The 20,652-nt window shown below is 50.8% G+C and overlaps 1 protein-coding gene across 1 annotated transcript in view; it reads right to left on the reverse strand.

Annotated features, from left to right (window-relative positions):
- LOC128697459 (dorsal-ventral patterning protein Sog) overlaps nucleotides 1-20,652 on the reverse strand; it is a 459,727-nt gene that overhangs the window by 133,394 nt on the left and 305,681 nt on the right. The gene's annotated exons all lie outside the window — the stretch shown is intronic.

A 20,652-nucleotide genomic window follows, 5' to 3' on the forward strand; every position in this document is an offset into this window, starting at 1 on the left:
TGTAGCCCAGGGACTCTCACAGTACCTGTAGCCCAGGGACTCTCACAGTACCTGTAGCCCAGGGACTCTCACAGTACCTGTAGCCCAGGGACTCTCACAGTACCTGTAGCCCAGGGACTCTCACAGTACCTGTAGCCCAGGGACTCTCACAGTACCTGTAGCCCAGGGACTCTCACAGTACCTGTAGCCCAGGGACTCTCACAGTACCTGTAGCCCAGGGACTCTCACAGTACCTGTAGCCCAGGGACTCTCACAGTACCTGTAGCCCAGGGACTCTCACAGTACCTGTAGCCGAGGGACTCTCACAGTACCTGTAGCCCAGGGACTCTCACAGTACCTGTAGCCCAGGGACTCTCACAGTACCTGTAGCCCAGGGACTCTCACAGTACCTGTAGCCCAGGGACTCTCACAGTACCTGTAGCCCAGGGACTCTCACAGTACCTGTAGCTCAGGGACTCTCACAGTACCTGTAGCTCAGGGACTCTCACAGTACCTGTAGCCCAGGGACTCTCACAGTACCTGTAGCCCAGGGACTCTCACAGTACCTGTAGCCCAGGGATTCTCACAGTACCTGTAGCCGAGGGACTCTCACAGTACCTGTAGCCCAGGGACTCTCACAGTACCTGTAGCCCAGGGACTCTCACAGTACCTGTAGCCCAGGGACTCTCACAGTACCTGTAGCCCAGGGACTCTCACAGTACCTGTAGCCCAGGGACTCTCACAGTACCTGTAGCCCAGGGACTCTCACAGTACCTGTAGCCCAGGGACTCTCACAGTACCTGTAGCCCAGGGACTCTCACAGTACCTGTAGCCCAGGGACACTCACAGTACCTGTAGCCCAGGGACTCTCACAGTACATGTAGCCCAGGGACTCTCACAGTACCTGTAGCCGAGAGACTCTCACAGTACCTGTAGCCCAGGGACTCTCACAGTACCTGTAGCCCAGGGACTCTCACAGTACCTGTAGCCCAGGGACTCTCACAGTACCTGTAGCCCAGGGACTCTCACAGTACCTGTAGCCCAGGGACTGTCACAGTACCTGTAGCTTAGGGACTCTCACAGTACCTGTAGCCCAGGGACTCTCACAGTACCTGTAGCCCAGGGATTCTCACAGTACCTGTAGCCGAGGGACTCTCACAGTACCTGTAGCCCAGGGACTCTCACAGTACCTGTAGCCCAGGGACTCTCACAGTACCTGTAGCCCAGGGACTCTCACAGTACCTGTAGCCCAGGGACTCTCACAGTACCTGTAGCCCAGGGACTCTCACAGTACCTGTAGCCCAGGGACTCTCACAGTACCTGTAGCCCAGGGACTCTCACAGTACCTGTAGCCCAGGGACTCTCACAGTACCTGTAGCCCAGGGACACTCACAGTACCTGTAGCCCAGGGACTCTCACAGTACATGTAGCCCAGGGACTCTCACAGTACCTGTAGCCGAGAGACTCTCACAGTACCTGTAGCCCAGGGACTCTCACAGTACCTGTAGCCCAGGGACTCTCACAGTACCTGTAGCCCAGGGACTCTCACAGTACCTGTAGCCCAGGGACTCTCACAGTACCTGTAGCCCAGGGACTCTCACAGTACCTGTAGCCCAGGGACTCTCACAGTACCTGTAGCTCAGGGACTCTCACAGTACCTGTAGCTCAGGGACTCTCACAGTACCTGTAGCCCAGGGACTCTCACAGTACCTGTAGCCCAGGGACTCTCACAGTACCTGTAGCCCAGGGACTCTCACAGTACCTGTAGCCCAGGGACTCTCACAGTACCTGTAGCTCAGGGACTCTCACAGTACCTGTAGCCCAGGGACTCTCACAGTACCTGTAGCCCAGGGACTCTCACAGTACCTGTAGCCCAGGGACTCTCACAGTACCTGTAGCCCAGGGACTCTCACAGTACCTGTAGCCCAGGGACTCTCACAGTACCTGTAGCCCAGGGACTCTCACAGTACCTGTAGCCGAGGGACTCTCACAGTACCTGTAGCCGAGGGACTCTCACAGTACCTGTAGCCCAGGGACTCTCACAGTACCTGTAGCCCAGGGACTCTCACAGTACCTGTAGCCGAGGGACTCTCACAGTACCTGTAGCCGAGGGACTCTCACAGTACCTGTAGCCGAGGGACTCACACAGTACCTGTAGCCCAAGGGCTCTCCCAGTACCTGCAGCCCAAGGGCTCTCACAGGGACTCTCACAGTACCTGTAGCCGAGGGGCTCTCACAGTACCTGTAGCCCAAGGGCTCTCCCAGTACCTGCAGCCCAAGGGCTCTCACAGGGACTCTCACAGTACCTGTAACCCAGGGGCTCTCCCAGTACCTGCAGCCCAAGGGATCTCACAGGGACTCTCACAGTACCTGTAGCCGAGGGACTCTCACAGTACCTGTAGCCCAGGGACTTCACAGTACCTGTAGCCGAGGGGCTCTCACAGTACCTGTAACCCAGGGGCTCTCCCAGTACCTGCAGCCCAAGGGCTCTCACAGGGACTCTCACAGTACCTGTAGCCCATGGGCTCTCACAGTACCTGTAGCCCAGGAGCTCTCACAGTATCTGTAGCCCAGGGGCTCTCACAGTACCTGTAGCCCAGGAGCTCTCACAGTACCTGTAGCCCAGGGGCTCTCACAGTATTGTAGGTGAATGGTTCAGATAGCCCCTGTAGCCCAGGGGCTCTCAGGGTACCTGTCGCTCAGGGCCTCTCACAGTACCTGTAGCCCAGGGGCCCTCACAGTACCTGTAGCCCAGGGACTCTCACTTTACCTGTAGCCCAGGGGCTCTCACAGTACCTATAGCCCAGGGACTCTCACAGTACCTGTAGCCCAGGGGCTCTCACAGTACCTATAGCCCAGGGACTCTCACAGTACCTGTAGCCCAGGGGCCTACAAAATCTTACTCCATCTCTGCGTATATTGAGTATGCGTCACGAAGGTTACTTGAGAAGACATAATCCCATTCAAATTTATCCCACTACCAGTGAACCATGGGGCAACGGCCATCTTTTGATTTACTGGCTAATTTCCAACATTCACTGTACGAGAATTACCGTCTGAGTATGATGGATAATTTCTCTCATTATTGTGAACGAAGACCAACAGCAGGTATAATATACAGATATAATATACAGTCCCTCACTACCCGGTCAGTAATGTGTTGGCCGAAGGAACAAGAAAGTGTGGGAAGCATTACTTGTGGTAGGATACTTAAACAGCCTCACACAATGGCACACCAAGGATTTTAATCTGGAGGAGGGGGGGGGAGCTTAAATTATACTAAGATGCTGAAAAAATCAAAGAAATCATTTGTGAAACATTTGATTTTTAGTATGTGTGTGAGATTACTTAAAGTTTTCCTGGTCACTGGTAATGCTTTCAAAATTAACTATTAATTGAAAATAAAATAAAAGGTACTTGGAACTGGGTGGTTTTTACCCCCATTAGCCTCCCCATGGCTGCACCATTAGCCTCCCCATGGCTGCACCATTAGCTTCCCCATGGCTGCACCATTAGCTTCCCCATGGCTGCACCATTAGCCTCCCCATGGCTGCACCATTAGCTTCCCCATGGCTGCACCATTAGCCTCCCCATGGCTGCACCATTAGCTTCCCCATGGCTGCACCATTAGCTTCCCCATGGCTGCACCATTAGCCTCCCCATGGCTGCACCATTAGCTTCCCCATTACTGCACCATTAGCTTCCCCATGGCTGCACCATTAGCTTCCCCATGGCTGCACCATTAGCTTCCCCATGGCTGCACCATTAGCTTCCCCATGGCTGCACCATTAGCTTCCCCATGGCTGCACCATTAGCCTCCCCATGGCTGCACCATTAGCCTCCCCATGGCTGCACCATTAGCTTCCCCATGGCTGCACCATTAGCCTCCCCATGGCTGCACCATTAGCTTCCCCATGGCTGCACCATTAGCTTCCCCATGGCTGCACCATTAGCCTTCCCATGGCTGCACCATTAGCTTCCCCATGGCTGCACCATTAGCTTCCCCATGGCTGCACCATTAGCTTCCCCATGGCTGCACCATTAGCTTCCCCATGGCTGCACCATTAGCTTCCCCATGGCTACACCATTAGCTTCCCCATGGCTGCACCATTAGCTTCCCCATGGCTACACCATTAGCCTCCCCATGGCTGCACCATTAACCTCCTCATGGCTGCACCATTAGCCTCCCCATGGCTGCACCATTAGCCTCCCCATGGCTGCACCACTAGCCTCCCCATGGCTGCACCATTAGCTTCCCCATGGCTGCACCATTAGCTTCCCCATGGCTACACCATTAGCCTCCCAATGGCTGCACCATTAGCGTCCCCATGGCTGCACCATTAGCCTCCCCATGGCTGCACCATTAGCCTCCCCATGGCTGCACCATTAGCCTTCCCATGGCTGCACCATTAGCCTCCCCATGGCTGCACCATTAGCTTTCCCATGGCTACACCATTAGCTTCCCCATGACTGCACCATTAACTTCCCCATGGCTGCACCATTAGCCTCCCCATGGCTGCACCATTAGCTTCCCCATGGCTACACCATTAGCTTCCCCATGACTGCACCATTAGCTTCCCCATGGCTGCACCATTAGCCTCCCCATGACTGCACCATTAGCTTCCCCATGGTTGCACCATTAGCTTCCCCATGGCTGCACCATTAGCCTCCCAATGACTGCACCATTAGCTTCCCCATGGTTGCACCATTAGCCTCCCCATGACTGCACCATTAACTTCCCCATGGCTGCACCATTAACTTCCCCATGACTGCACCATTAACTTCCCCATGGCTGCACCATTAACTTCCCCATGACTGCACCATTAACTTCCCCATGGCTGCACCATTAGCTTCCCCATGACTGCACCATTAACTTCCCCATGGCTGCACCATTAGCTTCCCCATGACTGCACCATTAACTTCCCCATGGCTGCACCATTAACTTCCCCATGACTGCACCATTAACTTCCCCATGGCTGCACCATTAACTTCCCCATGACTGCACCATTAACTTCCCCATGGCTGCACCATTAGCTTCCCCATGACTGCACCATTAACTTCCCCATGGCTGCACCATTAGCTTCCCCATGACTGCACCATTAACTTCCCCATGGCTGCACCATTAACTTCCCCATGACTGCACCATTAACTTCCCCATGGCTGCACCATTAACTTCCCCATGACTGCACCATTAACTTCCCCATGGCTGCACCATTAGCTTCCCCATGACTGCACCATTAACTTCCCCATGGCTGCACCATTAGCTTCCCCATGACTGCACCATTAACTTCCCCATGGCTGCACCATTAACTTCCCCATGACTGCACCATTAACTTCCCCATGGCTGCACCATTAACTTCCCCATGACTGCACCATTAACTTCCCCATGACTGCACCATTAGCCCCTCCCCCTCATGGCTGCTCCAAAGGTCTTACATGGGATGAAGGAATACTTAGTGTAGTGTCTACTTGCAAGGTGTTCCGGAGGTCAACGCCCCCGCTGTCCAGTCCTTGACCAGACCTCCCGGTGAATGAGGGCCTGATCAACCAGGCTGTTGCTGCTGGCTGCATGTAGTACAACGCACGAACCACAGCCCTGATGATCGGTTACTCACTTTAAGTTTTGTAGATGAATGGTTCAGAGAACCATTCATCTACAAACCTGTCAGACACTGCAACTTCTTGGGATCTTAATACTTGGGAATTCTTCGCTTGCCTAATTCTTGGGCACGACCTACTTCCACATTGAACAAATGTTACACGACCTATGACTGCTGCACCTCTCCTGCCAACGGTTTATAAGCTCCTTCTCAGCACGTATGCCGCATTCTATTCAAGATTGATGGACTGACCACATCGACTCAAGGTTGAGGGACTGATTACCTCATTCTCCTCCTGTTCTTCAAGATTCTCCTTTGTATGGACTGATGAAGCCACTGCGTGGCGAAACGTTTCCTCAATAAAGATACCCAAGAGTTGCACATGTGTCTAATTTATCAACTCACTTTAAGTATCTGTCCAACTCCCTCTTGAAGACAACCTTATGCCTGGTGGGAGGCTATTGAACAGTCTTGGGTCCAGGACACTTACTGTGTTTTCTCGTAGTGCACCAATGGTGTCCCTTCTTTTCATTCTGGGTATGTTGCACTGTATTTCACCATGGATGACAGTTGCATGCAGTTTCTGCATAATTCCCTCACAGTTTAAATAAATACCACACAATGCAATCTATGGAGGACATAAAAGAGTGAGCCGTGAGTGTTTACTCTCCTCCTCCCACACATAATTACAACAAACATGACTGTGCGCTCACACAAATTTGTTTTGGTCACAATACTTTTTTAAGAAAGTCAAGAATATAGAATGATCAAGCGAACTGCATACAGTCAATGTTGGTTCAAGAGTAATGTTGTGTAAGAATGGTATACAATACCGACAAGATGAAATTAAGACACATGTGCAACATCTGGGTATCTTTATTGTAGACGTTTCGCCATCCAGTGGCTTTATCAATACAAATTCTAGGACATAGCTTGAAGACAGTAGGACTATATACAGAAGATGAGGTAATCAGTCCCTCATGTTGCACATGTGTCTTAATTTCATCTTGTCGGTATTATATACCATTCTTGCACAACTTGTCAGACACTGCAACATCATGGAATCTTGATTCTGAGGACATGTACATAACCTCCACGACTTCGACTACTACTACTACAACTAACCCATCTCTTTGGGAAGGACCTACTTCCACTGGGGAATCCCGCCTACCAGTGACTATGCCCTCGTCTGCTACACCTGACGTTACTATATAAGCGCCAGGATCCTTGCTTCTGCTTCAGAATCTCCACGACTACTGTGCTCTTCGCACCTACTCCTAGGTTGAGGGACTGATTACCTCATCTTCTGTATATAGTCCTACTGTCTTCAAGTTATGTCCTAGAATTTGTATTGATAAAGCCACTGGATGGCGAAACGTCTGCAATAAAGATACTCAGATGTTGCACATGTGTCTTAATTTCAAGAGTAATGTTAACGAATACAATCAATGTTGGTTCAAGAGTAATGTTAACGAATACAATCAATGTTATTTCAAGAGTAATGTTAACAAATACAATCAATGTTGGTTCAAGAGTAATGTTAACAAATACAATCAATGTTGGTTCAAGAGTAATGTTAACGAACTTTCAATGAAACATAAGCAGTGTCAAAACTATACCAGAAGATTGTCGGTCAGCGTCGAGTAATGGAGAAATAGATGGCGGTGGGTGTAAAAAGTCTGAGTTTAGATCAGACTTAACTGGTCTGCGGTGATGATGAGAGACTTCTGAAGCTGAGACAGGAGAGGTAGTGCTTCACTATCTAACTCAATATCTTCCTCTTCTCGCTAGTCCACCAATGCTATGTTTTCTTCCTCTGGCAAAACTAACGAACACAAACTGATTCTGGTCTGTACGACCTTAACACCAGAGAATATTATATCTCTTAACCATAGTTAATTCTGTGACATTTTGGTATTAAGTCTCCAGTCAGAGACTCACTTTGCTTGTACCACCTCTATAATAACAGAACTACATATATACGTATTATATATATATGTATGTATATATATATATATATATATATATATATATATATATATATTATATATATATGTATTTATATATATATATATATATATATATATATATATATATTTGGGAACATGTATAGAATTACTACTACCGAGATTTCACTATGAAAAGCTCAGTAACCCAGACGGTGGAGCGACGGAGGGGGTATAGTGAAGGTGTAGTGAGTTATAGTGGAGGTTTTGTAGTAGAGGCGTTGTAGCTGAGGGGTTGTAGAAGAGGGGTTGTAGTGTAGAGACTGCAGTGGAAGGGTTGTATTGGAGGGATTCTAGTAGAGGGACTGTAATGGAGGGATTGTAATGGAGGGGTTGTAGTGGAGGGACTGTGGTAGAGAGGTTGTAGTGGAGAGACTGTAGTGGAGAGGTTGTATTAGAAGGGTTGTAGTGGAGGGGTTGTAGTGGAGGGGTTCTAATGAAGGGGTTGCAGTGGAGGGGTTACAGTGGAGAATTTCTAGTGGAGGGGTTGCAGTGGAGGGGTTGTAGTGGAGGAGGTGTATTGGAGGGGTTGTAGTGGAGGGGGTGTAGTGGAGGGGTTGTAGTGGAGGGGTTGTAGTAGAGGGATTGTAGAAGAGTGGTTGTAGTGGAGAGATGGTAGTGGAGGGATTGTAGTGGAGAGATTGTAGCGGAGAGACTGTAGTGGAAGGGTTGTAGTGGAAGGGTTGTAGTGGAGAGGTTGTAGTGGAGAGGTAGCGGAGGGGTTGTAGTGGAGAGATTATAGTGGAGGGATGATAGTGCACGGGTTGCACTGGAAGTATTGTAGTGGAGGGACTGTAGTATAGGGATTGTGGTGGAGGGACTGTAGTGGAGGGGTTGTAGTGGAGTTGTAGTGGAAGGGTTGTAGTGGAGGGGTTGTAGAAGAGGGGTTGTAATGGAGAGGTTGTAGTGGACGGATTGTAATGGAGGGACTGTAGTGGAGGGGTTGTAGTGGAGGGATTGTCGCGTATGGGTTGTAGTGGAGGGGTTGTAGTGGAGAAGTTGTAGTGGAGGGGTTGTTGGGGAGGGGTTGTAGTGGAGGAGTTGTAGTGGAAGGGTTGTAGTGGAGGAGTTGTAGAAGAGGGGTTGTAGTGGAGAGATTGTAGTGGAGGGACGGAAGTGCAGGGGTTGCAGTGGAGGGATTGTAGTGGAGGGACTGTAGTAAAGGGATTGTAGTGGAGGGATTGTAGTGGAGGGGTTTTAGAAGAATGGTTGTACTGGAGAGGGTGTAGTGGAGGGGTTGTAGTGGAGGGATTGTAGTAGAGGGACTGCACTGGATAGATTGCAGTGGAAGGATTGTAGTGGAGGGATGGTAGTGGAGTAGTTGTAATAGAGGGGTTGTAGTGGAGAGGTAGTGGAGGGGTTGTAGTGAAGGGGTTGTAGCGGAATAGTGGTGGAGGGGTTTTAGTGAAGGGGTTGTAGAGGAGGGGTTGAAGTGGAGAGAATGTAGTGGAGGGATTGTAGTAGAGGGACTGTAGTGGAGGGGTTGTAGTGGAGGGACGGTAGTGCAGGGGTTGTAGAAGAGGGGCTGTAGTGGAGGAGTTGTAGTGGAGGGGTTATAGTTGAGGGGTTGTAGAAGAGGGGGTTGTAATGGATTGAGTGAAGTGAAGGGGTTGAAGTGGAGGGGCGTAGTGGAGGGGTTGTAGTGGAGGGGTTGTAGTGGAAAGATTGTAGTGAAGAGACTCTAGTGGAGGGACTGTAGTGGAGGGGTTGTAATGGAGGGATTGTAGTGGAGGGGTTGTAGTGGAGGGGTTGTAGTGGAGGGGTTGTAGAAGAGTGGTTGTAGTGGAGAGATGGTAGTGGAGGGATTGTAGTGGAGAGATTGTAGCGGAGAGACTGTAGTGGAAGGCTTGTAGTGGAAGGGTTGTAGTGGAGAGGTTGTAGTGGAGGGGTAGTGGAGGGGTTGTAGTGGAGAGATTATAGTGGAGGGATGATAGTGCACGGGTTGCACTGGAAGTATTGTAGTGGAGGGACTGTAGTATAGGGATTGTGGTGGAGGGACTGTAGTGGAGGGGTTGTAGCGGAGGGGCTGCAGAAGAGGGATTGTAGTGGAGAGGATGTAGTGGAGGGGTTGTACTGGAGGGATTGTAGTGGAGGGACTGCAGTGGAGGGGTTGCAGTGAAGGGGTTGTAGTGGAGGGGTTGTAGAAGAGGGGTTGTAGTGGAGGGATTGTAGTGGAGAGATTGTAGTGGATGGACTGTAAAGGGTTGTAGTGGAGGGACTGTAATGGAAGGACTGTAGTGGAGGGGTTGTAGTGGAGGGGTTGTAGTGGAGGGGTTGTAGTGGAGGGGTTGTAGTGGAGGGGTTGTAGTGGAGGGGTTGTAGTGGAGGGGATGTAGTGGAGGGGTTGCAGCGGAGAGGGTGTAATGGAGGGGGTGTAGTGGAGGGGTTGCAGTGGAGGGGTTGTAGTGAAGGGGTTGTAGTGGAGGGATTGTAATGAAGGGGTTGTAGTGGAGGGGTTGTAGTGGACTGGCAGTAGTGGAAGGGTTCTGATGGTGGGATTGTAGTGGAGGGACCGTAGTGGAGAGGTTACAGTGGAGGGGTTGCAGTGGAGGGGTTTGCAGTAGAGGGTTTGTAGTGGAGGGGATGTAGAAGAGGGGTTGTAGCGAAGAGGTTGTAGTGGACGGGTTCTAATGGAGGGATTGTAATGAAGGGGTTGTAGAGAAAGGGTTGTAGTAGAGAGATTGTAGTGGAGGGACGGCAGTGGAGGGGTTGTACTGGAGAGGTTGTAGTGCAGGGGTTGTAGAAGAGGGGTTGTAGTGTAGAGGTTGTAACAGAGGGGTTGAAGTGGAGAGGTTGTATTGGAGGGATTGTAGTGGAGGAGCTGCAGTGGAGGGGGTTGTAGTGGATAGGTTGTAATAGAGAGGTTGTAGTGGAAAGGTTGTAGTGGAGGCGTTGTAGAAGAGGGGTTGTAGTGGAGAGGTTGTAATAGAGGGGTTGTACTGGAGAGGTTGTAGTGGAGGGACGGTAGTGCAGGGGTTGCAGTGAAGGGATTGTAGTGGAGAGGTTGTATTGAAGTAGTGGAGGGGTTATAGTGGAGAGGTTGTAGTGGAGGGGTTGTAGTGGATGGGTTGTAATGGTGGGGTTGTACTGGAGGGGGTTGTAGTGGAGGGGTTGTAGTGGAGGGGTTGTAGTGGAGGGGTTGTAGTGGAGAGATTGTAGTGGAGGGACGGTAGTGCAGGGGTTGCAGTGGAGGGATTGTAGTGGAGGGATTATAGAAGAGGGGTTGTAGTGCAGGGGTTGCAGAAGAGGGGTTGTAGTGAAGAGAGTGTAGTGGAGGGCTTGTAGTGGAGGGATTGTAGTGGAGGGACTGCAGTGGAGGGGTTGTAGTGGAGGGGTTGTAGTGGAGGGGTTGTAGTGGAGGAGTTGTAGTGGAGGGGTTGTGGAGGGGTTGTAGTGGAGTTGTAGTGGAAGGGTTGTAGTGGAGGGGTTGTAGAAGAGGAGTTGTAATGGAGAGGTTGTAGTGGACGGATTGTAATGGAGGGACTGTAGTGGAGGGACAGTAGTGGAGGGGTTGTAGTGGAGGGATTGTCGTGTATGGGTTGTAGTGGAGGGGTTGTAGTGGAGAAGTTGTAGTGGAGGGGTTGTTGTGGAGGGGTTGTAGTGGAGGAGTTGTAGTGGAAGGGTTGTAGTGGAGGAGTTGTAGAAGAGGGGTTGTAGTAGAGAGATTGTAATGGAGGGACGGAAGTGCAGGGGTTGCAGTGGAGGGATTGCAGTGGAGGGACTGTAGTAGAGGGATTGTAGTGGAGGGATTGTAGTGGAGGGGTTGTAGTGGAGGGTTTTAGAAGAATGGTTGTACTGGAGAGGGTGTAGTGGAGGGGTTGTAGTGGAGGGATTGTAGTAGAGGGACTGCACTGGATAGATTGCAGTGGAGGGATTGTAGTGGAGGGATGGTAGTGGAGTAGTTGTAATAGAGGGGTTGTAGTGGAGAGGTAGTGGAGGGGTTGTAGTGAAGGGGTTGTAGAGGAATAGTTGTGGTGGAGGGGTTTTAGTGGAGGGGTTGTAGTGGAGGGGTTGTAGTGGAGGGGTTGTAGTGGAGGGGTTGTAGAGGAGGGGTTGAAGTGGAGAGAATGTAGTGGAGGGATTGTAGTAGAGGGGCTGTAGTGGAGGGGTTGTAGTGGAGGGACGGTAGTGCAGGGGTTGTAGAAGAATGGCTGTAGTGGAGGAGTTGTAGTGGAGGGGTTATAGTTGAGGGCTTGTAGAAGAGGGGGTTGTAATAGATTGAGTGAAGTGAAGGGGTTGAAGTGGAGGGGCGTAGTGGAGGGGTTGTAGTGGAGGGGTTGTAGTGGAGAGATTGTAGTGAAGAGACTCTAGTGGAGGGACTGTAGTGGAGGGGTTGTAATGGAGGGATTGTAGTGGAGGATTTGTAGAGGGGTTATAGTAGAGGTTGTAGTGGAGGGGTACTAGAGGAGAGGGTGTAGTTGAAGGGTTGTATTGGAGGGATTTTAGTGGAGGGACTGTAGTGGAGGGGTTGCAGTGGAGAGGTTGTAGTGGAGGAGTTGTAGTGGAGGGGTTGTAGTGGAGGGGTTGTAGTGGAGGGGTTGTAGTGGAGAGATTGTAGTGAAGAGACTCTAGTGGAGGGACTGTAGTGGAGGGGTTGTAATGGAGGGATTGTAGTGGAGGATTTGTAGAGGGGTTATAGTAGAGAGGTTGTAGTGGAGGGGTACTAGAGGAGAGGGTGTAGTTGAAGGGTTGTAGTATAGGGATTTTAGTGGAGGGAATGTAGTGGAGGGGTTGCAGTGGAGAGGTTGTAGTGGAGTTGTAGTGGAGGGGTTGTAGTGGAGGGGTTGTAGCGGAAAAGTTGTAGTGGAGGGATTGTAATGGAGGGACTGTAGTGGAGGGACTGTAGTGGAAGGGTTTTAGTGGAGGGGTTGTAGTGGAGGGGTTGTAGCGCAGGGGTTGTAGTGGAGGGGTTGTAGTACAGAGGGTGTAGTGGAGGGGTTGTAGTGGAGGGGTTGTAGTGGAGGGGTTGTAGTGGAGGGATTGTAGCAGAGGGGTTGTAGTGGAATGGTTTTAGTAGAGAGGTTGTAGTTGAGGGGCTGTAGTTGAGGGATTGTAGTGAAGGGGTTTTAGTGGAGGGGTTGTAGTGGAGAGATTGTAGTGGAGGGACTGTAGTAGAGGGACTGTAATGGAGGGGTTGTAGTGGAGGGACGGTAGTGCAGGGGTTGCAGTGGAGGGACTGTAGTGGAGGGGTTGTAGTGGAGGAGTTGTAGTGAAGGGGTTGTAGTGGAAGGATTGTAGAAGAGGGGTTGTAGTGGACTGAGTGTAGTGGAGGGGTTGTAATGGAGGGATTGTAGTGGAGGGGATACAGAAGAGGGGTTGTAGTGGAGAGAGTGTAGTGGAGGGATTGTAGTGGAGGGACTGTAGTCGAGGGGTTGCAGTGGAGGGGTTGTAGTGGAGGGGTTGTGGAAAAGAGGTTGTAGTGGACAGGATGTAGTGGAGAGGTTGTTGTGGAGGGGTTGTAGTAGAGGGGTTGTAGAAGAGGGGTTGTAGTGGAGAGGTTGTTGTGGAGGGATTGTAGTGGAGAGATTGTAGTGGAGGGACTGTAGTAGAAGGATTGTTGTGGAGGGATTGTAGTGGAGGAACTGTAGTGGAGGGACTGTATTGGAGGGACTGTAGTGGAGAAACTGTGGTGGAGGGGTTGTAGTGGAGGGGCTGTATTGGAGGGATTGTGGTGGACTGTAGTGGAGGGGTTGTAGTGGAGAGGTTGTAGTTAAGGGGTTGTAGTTAAGGGGTTGTAGTGGAGAGGTTGTAGTTAAGGAGTTGTAGTGGAGGGATTTTGGTAGAGGGACTGTATTGGAGGGGTTCTAGTGGAGGGATTGTAGTGGAGGGGTTGTAGAACAGGAGTCGCAGTTTAGAGGTTGTAGTGGAGGAGTTGTAGTAGAGTGATTGTAATAGAGGGATTGTAGTGGAGAGGATGGAGTGGAGGGATTGTAGTGGAGGGATTGGAGTGGAGGGTTTGTAGTTTAGAGGTTGTAGTGGAGGGATTGTAGTGGAGGTGTTGTAGTGAAATTGTAGCGGAAGAGTTGTGGTGTAGGCGTTGTAGTGTCGGGGTTGTAGAGGAGGGGTTGTATTTTAGAGATTGTAGTTGAGGGGTTGCAGTGGATGGATTGTAGTGGAGAGGTTGTAGTGGAGGGTTTGTGTTGGCGGGGTTGGTGTCGTGGAGGAATTGTAGTGGAGGGGTTTTTGTGGTGGAGGGATTGTAGTGGTTGGTTTGGTGTAGTGAAGGGGTTGTAGTGGAGGGGTTGGTGTGGGGGAGGGGTTGTAGTGAAGCGGTGAGTGTAGTGGAGGAGATGTAGGGGAGGGTTGTGGTGGAGAGGTTGTAGTGGAGGGGTTGTAGTGTTGCTAGTTGCTGTTAGTGTAGTGGAAGGGTTGTAGTGGAGTGGTGAGTGTAGTGGAAGGGTTGTAGTGGAGTGGTGAGTGTAGTTGAAGGGTTGTAGTGGAGTGGTGAGTGTAGTGGAAGGGTTGTAGTGAGTGGTGAGTGTAGTGAAAGGGTTGTAGTGGAGTGGTGAGTGTAGTGGAAGGGTTGTAGTGGAGTGGTGAGTGTAGTGGAAGGGTTGTAGTGGAGCGGTGATTGTAGTGAAAGGGTTGTAGTGGAGTGGTGAGTGTAGTGGAAGGGTTGTAGTGGAGTGGTGAGTGTAGTGGAAGGGTTGTAGTGAGTGTTGAGTGTAGTGGAAGGGTTGTAGTGGAGTGGTGAGTGTAGTGGAAGGGTTGTAGTGAGTGTTGAGTGTAGTGGAAGGGTTGTAGTGAGTGTTGAGTGTAGTGGAAGGGTTGTAGTGAGTGTTGAGTGTAGTGGAAGGGTTGTAGTGAGTGTTGAGTGTAGTGGAAGGGTTGTAGTGGAGTGGTGAGTGTAGTGGAAGGGTTGTAGTGAGTGTTGAGTGTAGTTGAAGGGTTGTAGTGGAGTGGTGAGTGTAGTGGAAGGGTTGTAGTGAGTGTTGAGTGTAGTGGAAGGGTTGTAGTGGAGTGGTGAGTGTAGTGGAAGGGTTGTAGTGAGTGTTGAGTGTAGTGGAAGGGTTGTAGTGGAGTGGTGAGTGTAGTGGAAGGGTTGTAGTGGAGTGGTGAGTGTAGTGGAAGGGTTGTAGTGAGTGGTGAGTGTAGTTGAAGGGTTGTAGTGGAGTGGTGAGTGTAGTGGAAGGGTTGTAGTGAGTGTTGAGTGTAGTGGAAGGGTTGTAGTGGAGTGGTGAGTGTAGTGGAAGGGTTGTAGTGGAGTGGTGAGCGTAGTGGAAGGGTTGTAGTGAGTGTTGAGTGGAGTGGAAGGGTTGTAGTGAGTGTTGAGTGTAGTGGAAGGGTTGTAGTGGAGTGGTGAGTGTAGTGAAAGGGTTGTAGTGGAGTGGTGAGCGTAGTGGAAGGGTTGTAGTGGAGTGGTGAGTGTAGTGGAAGGGTTGTAGTGAGTGTTGAGTGTAGTGGAAGGGTTGTAGTGGAGTGGTGAGTGTAGTGAAAGGGTTGTAGTGGAGTGGTGAGTGTAGTGGAAGGGTTGTAGTGAGTGTTGAGTGTAGTGGAAGGGTTGTAGTGGAGTGGTGAGTGTAGTGAAAGGGTTGTAGTGGAGTGGTGAGCGTAGTGGAAGGGTTGTAGTGGAGTGGTGAGTGTAGTGGAGGGGTTGTAGTGGAGTGGTGAGTGTAGTGGAGTGGTTGTAGTGGAGTGGTGAGTGTAGTGGAGGGGTTGTAGTGGAGTGGTGAGTGTAGTGGAGGGGTTGTAGTGGAGTGGTGAGTGTAGTGGAGTGGTTGTAGTGGAGTGGTGAGTGTAGTGGAAGGGTTGTAGTGGAGTGGTGAGTGTAGTGGAGGGGTTGTACTGGAGTGGTGAGTGTAGTGAAAGGGTTGTAGTGGAGTGGTGAGTGTAGTGGAAGGGTTGTAGTGAGTGTTGAGTGTAGTGGAGGGGTTGTAGTGGAGTGGTGAGTGTAGTGGAAGGGTTGTAGTGGAGTGGTGAGTGTAGTGGAAGGGTTGTAGTGGAGTGGTGAGTGTAGTGGAGGGGTTGTACTGGAGTGGTGAGTGTAGTGGAAGGGTTGTAGTGGAGTGGTGAGTGTAGTGAAAGGGTTGTAGTGGAGTGGTGAGTGTAGTGGAAGGGTTGTAGTGGAGTGGTGAGTGTAGTGGAGGGGTTGTACTGGAGTGGTGAGTGTAGTGGAAGGGTTGTAGTGGAGTGGTGAGTGTAGTGAAAGGGTTGTAGTGGAGTGGTGAGCGTAGTGGAAGGGTTGTAGTGGAGTGGTGAGTGTAGTGGAGGGGTTGTAGTGGAGTGGTGAGTGTAGTGGAGTGGTTGTAGTGGAGTGGTGAGTGTAGTGGAGGGGTTGTAGTGGAGTGGTGAGTGTAGTGGAAGGGTTGTAGTGGAGTGGTGAGTGTAGTGGAGGGGTTGTACTGGAGTGGTGAGTGTAGTGGAAGGGTTGTAGTGGAGTGGTGAGTGTAGTGGAGGAGTTGTAGTGGAGTGGTGAGTGCAGTGGAGGGGTTGTAGTGGAGTGGTGAGTGTAGTGGAGGGGTTGTACTGGAGTGGTGAGTGTAGTGGAGGGGTTGTAGTGGAGTGGTGAGTGTAGTGGAAGGGTTGTAGTGAGTGGTGAGTGTAGTGGAGGTGTTGTACTGGAGTGGTGAGTGTAGTGGAGGGGTTGTAGTGGAGTGGTGAGTGTAGTGGAAGGGTTGTAGTGGAGTGGTGAGTGTAGTGGAGGAGTTGTAGTGGAGTGGTGAGTGTAGTGGAGGGGTTGTACTGGAGTGGTGAGTGTAGTGGAGGGGTTGTAGTGGAGTGGTGAGTGTAGTGGAGTGGTTGTAGTGGAGTGGTGAGTGTAGTGGAGGGGTTGTAGTGGAGTGGTGAGTGTAGTGGAAGGGTTGTAGTGGAGTGGTGAGTGTAGTGGAGGGGTTGTAGTGGAGTGGTGAGTGTAGTGGAGTGGTTGTAGTGGAGTGGTTGTAGTGGAGTGGTGAGTGTAGTGGAGTGGTGAGTGTAGTGGAAGGGTTGTAGTGGAGTAGTGAGTGTAGTGGAAGGGTTGTAGTGGAGTAGTGAGTGTAGTGGAAGGGTTGTAGTGAGTGTTGAGTGGAGTGGAAGGGTTGTAGTGGAGTAGTGAGTGTAGTGGAAGGGTTGTAGTGAGTGTTGAGTGGAGTGGAAGGGTTGTAGTGGAGTGGTGAGTGTAGTGGAAGGGTTGTAGTGAGTGTTGAGTGGAGTGGAAGGGTTGTAGTGGAGTGGTGAGTGTAGTTGAAGGGTTGTAGTGGAGTGGTGAGTGTAGTTGAAGGGTTGTAGTGGAGTGGTGAGTGTAGTGGAAGGGTTGTAGTGAGTGTTGAGTGGAGTGGAAGGGTTGTAGTGGAGTGGTGAGTGTAGTGAAAGGGTTGTAGTGGAGTGGTGAGTGTAGTGGAAGGGTTGTAGTGAGTGTTGAGTGGAGTGGAAGGGTTGTAGTGGAGTGGTGAGTGTAGTTGAAGGGTTGTAGTGGAGTGGTGAGTGTAGTGGAAGGGTTGTAGTGGAGTGGTGAGTGTAGTGGAAGGGTTGTAGTGGAGTGGTGAGTGTAGTGGAAGGGTTGTAGTGGAGTGGTGAGTGTAGTGGAAGGGTTGTAGTGAGTGTTGAGTGGAGTGGAAGGGTTGTAGTGGAGTGGTGAGTGTAGTGGAAGGGTTGTAGTGGAGTGGTGAGTGTAGTGAAAGGGTTGTAGTGGAGTGGTGAGTGTAGTGGAAGGGTTGTAGTGGAGTGGTGAGTGTAGTGGAAGGGTTGTAGTGAGTGTTGAGTGGAGTGGAAGGGTTGTAGTGGAGTGGTGAGTGTAGTGGAAGGGTTGTAGTGAGTGTTGAGTGGAGTGGAAGGGTTGTAGTGAGTGTTGAGTGGAGTGGAAGGGTTGTAGTGGAGTGGTGAGTGTAGTGAAAGGGTTGTAGTGAGTGTTGAGTGTAGTGGAAGGGTTGTAGTGAGTGTTGAGTGGAGTGGAAGGGTTGTAGTGAGTGGTGAGTGTAGTGAAAGGGTTGTAGTGGAGTGGTGAGTGTAGTGAAAGGGTTGTAGTGGAGTGGTGAGTGTAGTGAAAGGGTTGTAGTGGAGTGGTGAGTGTAGTGAAAGGGTTGTAGTGGAGTGGTGAGTGTAGTGAAAGGGTTGTAGTGGAGTGGTGAGTGTAGTGAAAGGGTTGTAGTGGAGTGGTGAGTGTAGTGAAAGGGTTGTAGTGAGTGTTGAGTGTAGTGGAAGGGTTGTAGTGAGTGTTGAGTGGAGTGGAAGGGTTGTAGTGAGTGGTGAGTGTAGTGGAAGGGTTGTAGTGGAGTGGTGAGTGTAGTGAAAGGGTTGTAGTGAGTGTTGAGTGGAGTGGAAGGGTTGTAGTGGAGTGGTGAGTGTAGTGGAAGGGTTGTAGTGAGTGTTGAGTGTAGTGGAAGGGTTGTAGTGAGTGTTGAGTGGAGTGGAAGGGTTGTAGTGGAGTGGTGAGTGGAGTGGAAGGGTTGTAGTGGAGTGGTGAGTGTAGTGAAAGGGTTGTAGTGAGTGTTGAGTGTAGTGGAAGGGTTGTAGTGGAGTGGTGAGTGTAGTGAAAGGGTTGTAGTGAGTGTTGAGTGGAGTGGAAGGGTTGTAGTGGAGTGGTGAGTGTAGTGAAAGGGTTGTAGTGAGTGTTGAGTGGAGTGGAAGGGTTGTAGTGGAGTGGTGAGTGTAGTGAAAGGGTTGTAGTGAGTGTTGAGTGGAGTGGAAGGGTTGTAGTGGAGTGGTGAGTGGAGTGGAAGGGTTGTAGTGGAGTGGTGAGTGTAGTGAAAGGGTTGTAGTGAGTGTTGAGTGTAGTGGAAGGGTTGTAGTGAGTGTTGAGTGGAGTGGAAGGGTTGTAGTGGAGTGGTGAGTGTAGTGGAAGGGTTGTAGTGAGTGTTGAGTGGAGTGGAAGGGTTGTAGTGGAGTGGTGAGTGTAGTGAAAGGGTTGTAGCGGAGTGGTGAGTGTAGTGGAAGGGTTGTAGTGAGTGTTGAGTGTAGTGGAAGGGTTGTAGTGAGTGTTGAGTGTAGTGGAAGGGTTGTAGTGAGTGTTGAGTGGAGTGGAAGGGTTGTAGTGGAGTGGTGAGTGTAGTGAAAGGGTTGTAGCGGAGTGGTGAGTGTAGTGGAAGGGTTGTAGTGGAGTGGTGAGTGTAGTGAAAGGGTTGTAGTGAGTGTTGAGTGTAGTGGAAGGGTTGTAGTGAGTGTTGAGTGGAGTGGAAGGGTTGTAGTGGAGTGGTGAGTGTAGTGAAAGGGTTGTAGCGGAGTGGTGAGTGGAGTGGAAGGGTTGTAGTGGAGTGGTGAGTGTAGTGAAAGGGTTGTAGTGAGTGTTGAGTGTAGTGGAAGGGTTGTAGTGAGTGTTGAGTGGAGTGGAAGGGTTGTAGTGGAGTGGTGAGTGTAGTGAAAGGGTTGTAGCGGAGTGGTGAGTGTAGTGGAAGGGTTGTAGTGGAGTGGTGAGTGTAGTGGAAGGGTTGTAGTGGAGTGGTGAGTGTAGTGGAAGGGTTGTAGTGGAGTGGTGAGCGTAGTGGAAGGGTTGTAGTGAGTGTTGAGTATAGTGGAAGGGTTGTAGTGGAGTGGTGAGTGTAGTGAAAGGGTTGTAGTGGAGTGGTGAGTGTAGTGGAAGGGTTGTAGTGAGTGTTGAGTGTAGTGGAAGGGTTGTAGTGGAGTGGTGAGTGTAGTGGAAGGGTTGTAGTGAGTGTTGAGTGTTGTGGACGGGTTGTAGTAGAGTGGTGAGTGTAGTGGAGGGGTTGTAGTGGAGTGGTGAGTGTAGTGGAGGGGTTGTAGTGGAGTGGTGAGTCTAGTGGAGTGGTTGTAGTGGAGTGGTTGTATTGGAGTGGTGAGTGTAGTGGAGTGGTTGTAGTGGAGTGGTTGTAGTGGAGTGGTGAGTGTAGTGGAGGGGTTGTAGTGGAGTGGTGAGTCTAGTGGAGTGGTTGTAGTGGAGTGGTTGTAGTGGAGTGGTGAGTGTAGTGGAGTGGTTGTAGTGGAGTGGTGAGTGTAGTGGAGTGGTTGTAGTGGAGTGGTGAGTGTAGTGGAGTGGTTGTAGTGGAGTGGTGAGTCTAGTGGAGTGGTTGTAGTGGAGTGGTTGTAGTGGAGTGGTGAGTGTAGTGGAGTGGTTGTAGTGGAGTGGTGAGTGTAGTGGAGTGGTGAGTCTAGTGGAGTGGTTGTAGTGGAGTGGTGAGTGTAGTGGAGGGGTTGTAGTGGAGTGGTGAGTCTAGTGGAGTGGTTGTAGTGGAGTGGTTGTAGTGGAGTGGTGAGTGTAGTGGAGTGGTTGTAGTGGAGTGGTGAGTGTAGTGGAGTGGTTGTAGTGGAGTGGTGAGTGTAGTGGAGTGGTTGTAGTGGAGTGGTGAGTGTAGTGGAGTGGTTGTAGTGGAGTGGTTGTAGTGGAGTGGTGAGTGTAGTGGAGGGGTTGTAGTGGAGTTTTGAGTGTAGTGGAAGGGTTGTAGTGAGTGCTGAGTGTAGTGGAAGGGTTGTAATGAAGTGGTGACTGTAGTGGAGGGGTTGTAGTGGAGTGGTGAGTACAGTGGAGGGGTTGTAGTGGAGTGGTGAGTGTAGTGGAGGGGTTGTAGTGGAGTGGTGAGTGTAGTGGAGGGGTTGTAGTGGAGTGGTGAGTGTAGTGGAGGGGTTGTAGTGAGTGCTGAGTGTAGTGGAAGGGTTGTAATGAAGTGGTGACTGTAGTGGAGGGGTTGTAGTGGAGTGGTGAGTGCAGTGGAGGGGTTGTAGTGGAGTGGTGAGTGTAGTGGAGGGGTTGTAGTGGAGTGGTGAGTGTAGTGGAGGGGTTGTAGTGGAGTGGTGAGTGTAGTGGAGTGGTGAGTGTAGTGGAGGGGTTGTAGTGGAGTGGTGAGTGTAGTGGAGGGGTTGTAGTGGAGTGGTGAGTGCAGTGGAGGGGTTGTAGTGGAGTGGTGAGTGTAGTGGAGGGGTTGTAGTGGAGTGGTGAGTGTAGTGGAGGGGTTGTAGTGGAGTGGTGAGTGTAGTGGAGGGGTTGTAGTGGAGTGGTGAGTGTAGTGGAGGGGTTGTAGTGGAGTGGTGAGTGTAGTGGAGGGGTTGTAGTGGAGTGGTGAGTGTAGTGGAGGGGTTGTAGTGGAGTGGTGAGTGTAGTGGAGGGGTTGTAGTGGAGTGGTGAGTGTAGTGGAGGGGTTGTAGTGGAGTGGTGAGTGTAGTGGAGTGGTGAGTGTACTGGAGGGGTTGTAGTGGAGTGG

This window comes from Cherax quadricarinatus, chromosome 2, assembly GCF_038502225.1.
Source record: "Cherax quadricarinatus isolate ZL_2023a chromosome 2, ASM3850222v1, whole genome shotgun sequence".
NCBI classification, from domain to species: Eukaryota; Metazoa; Arthropoda; class Malacostraca; order Decapoda; family Parastacidae; genus Cherax; species Cherax quadricarinatus.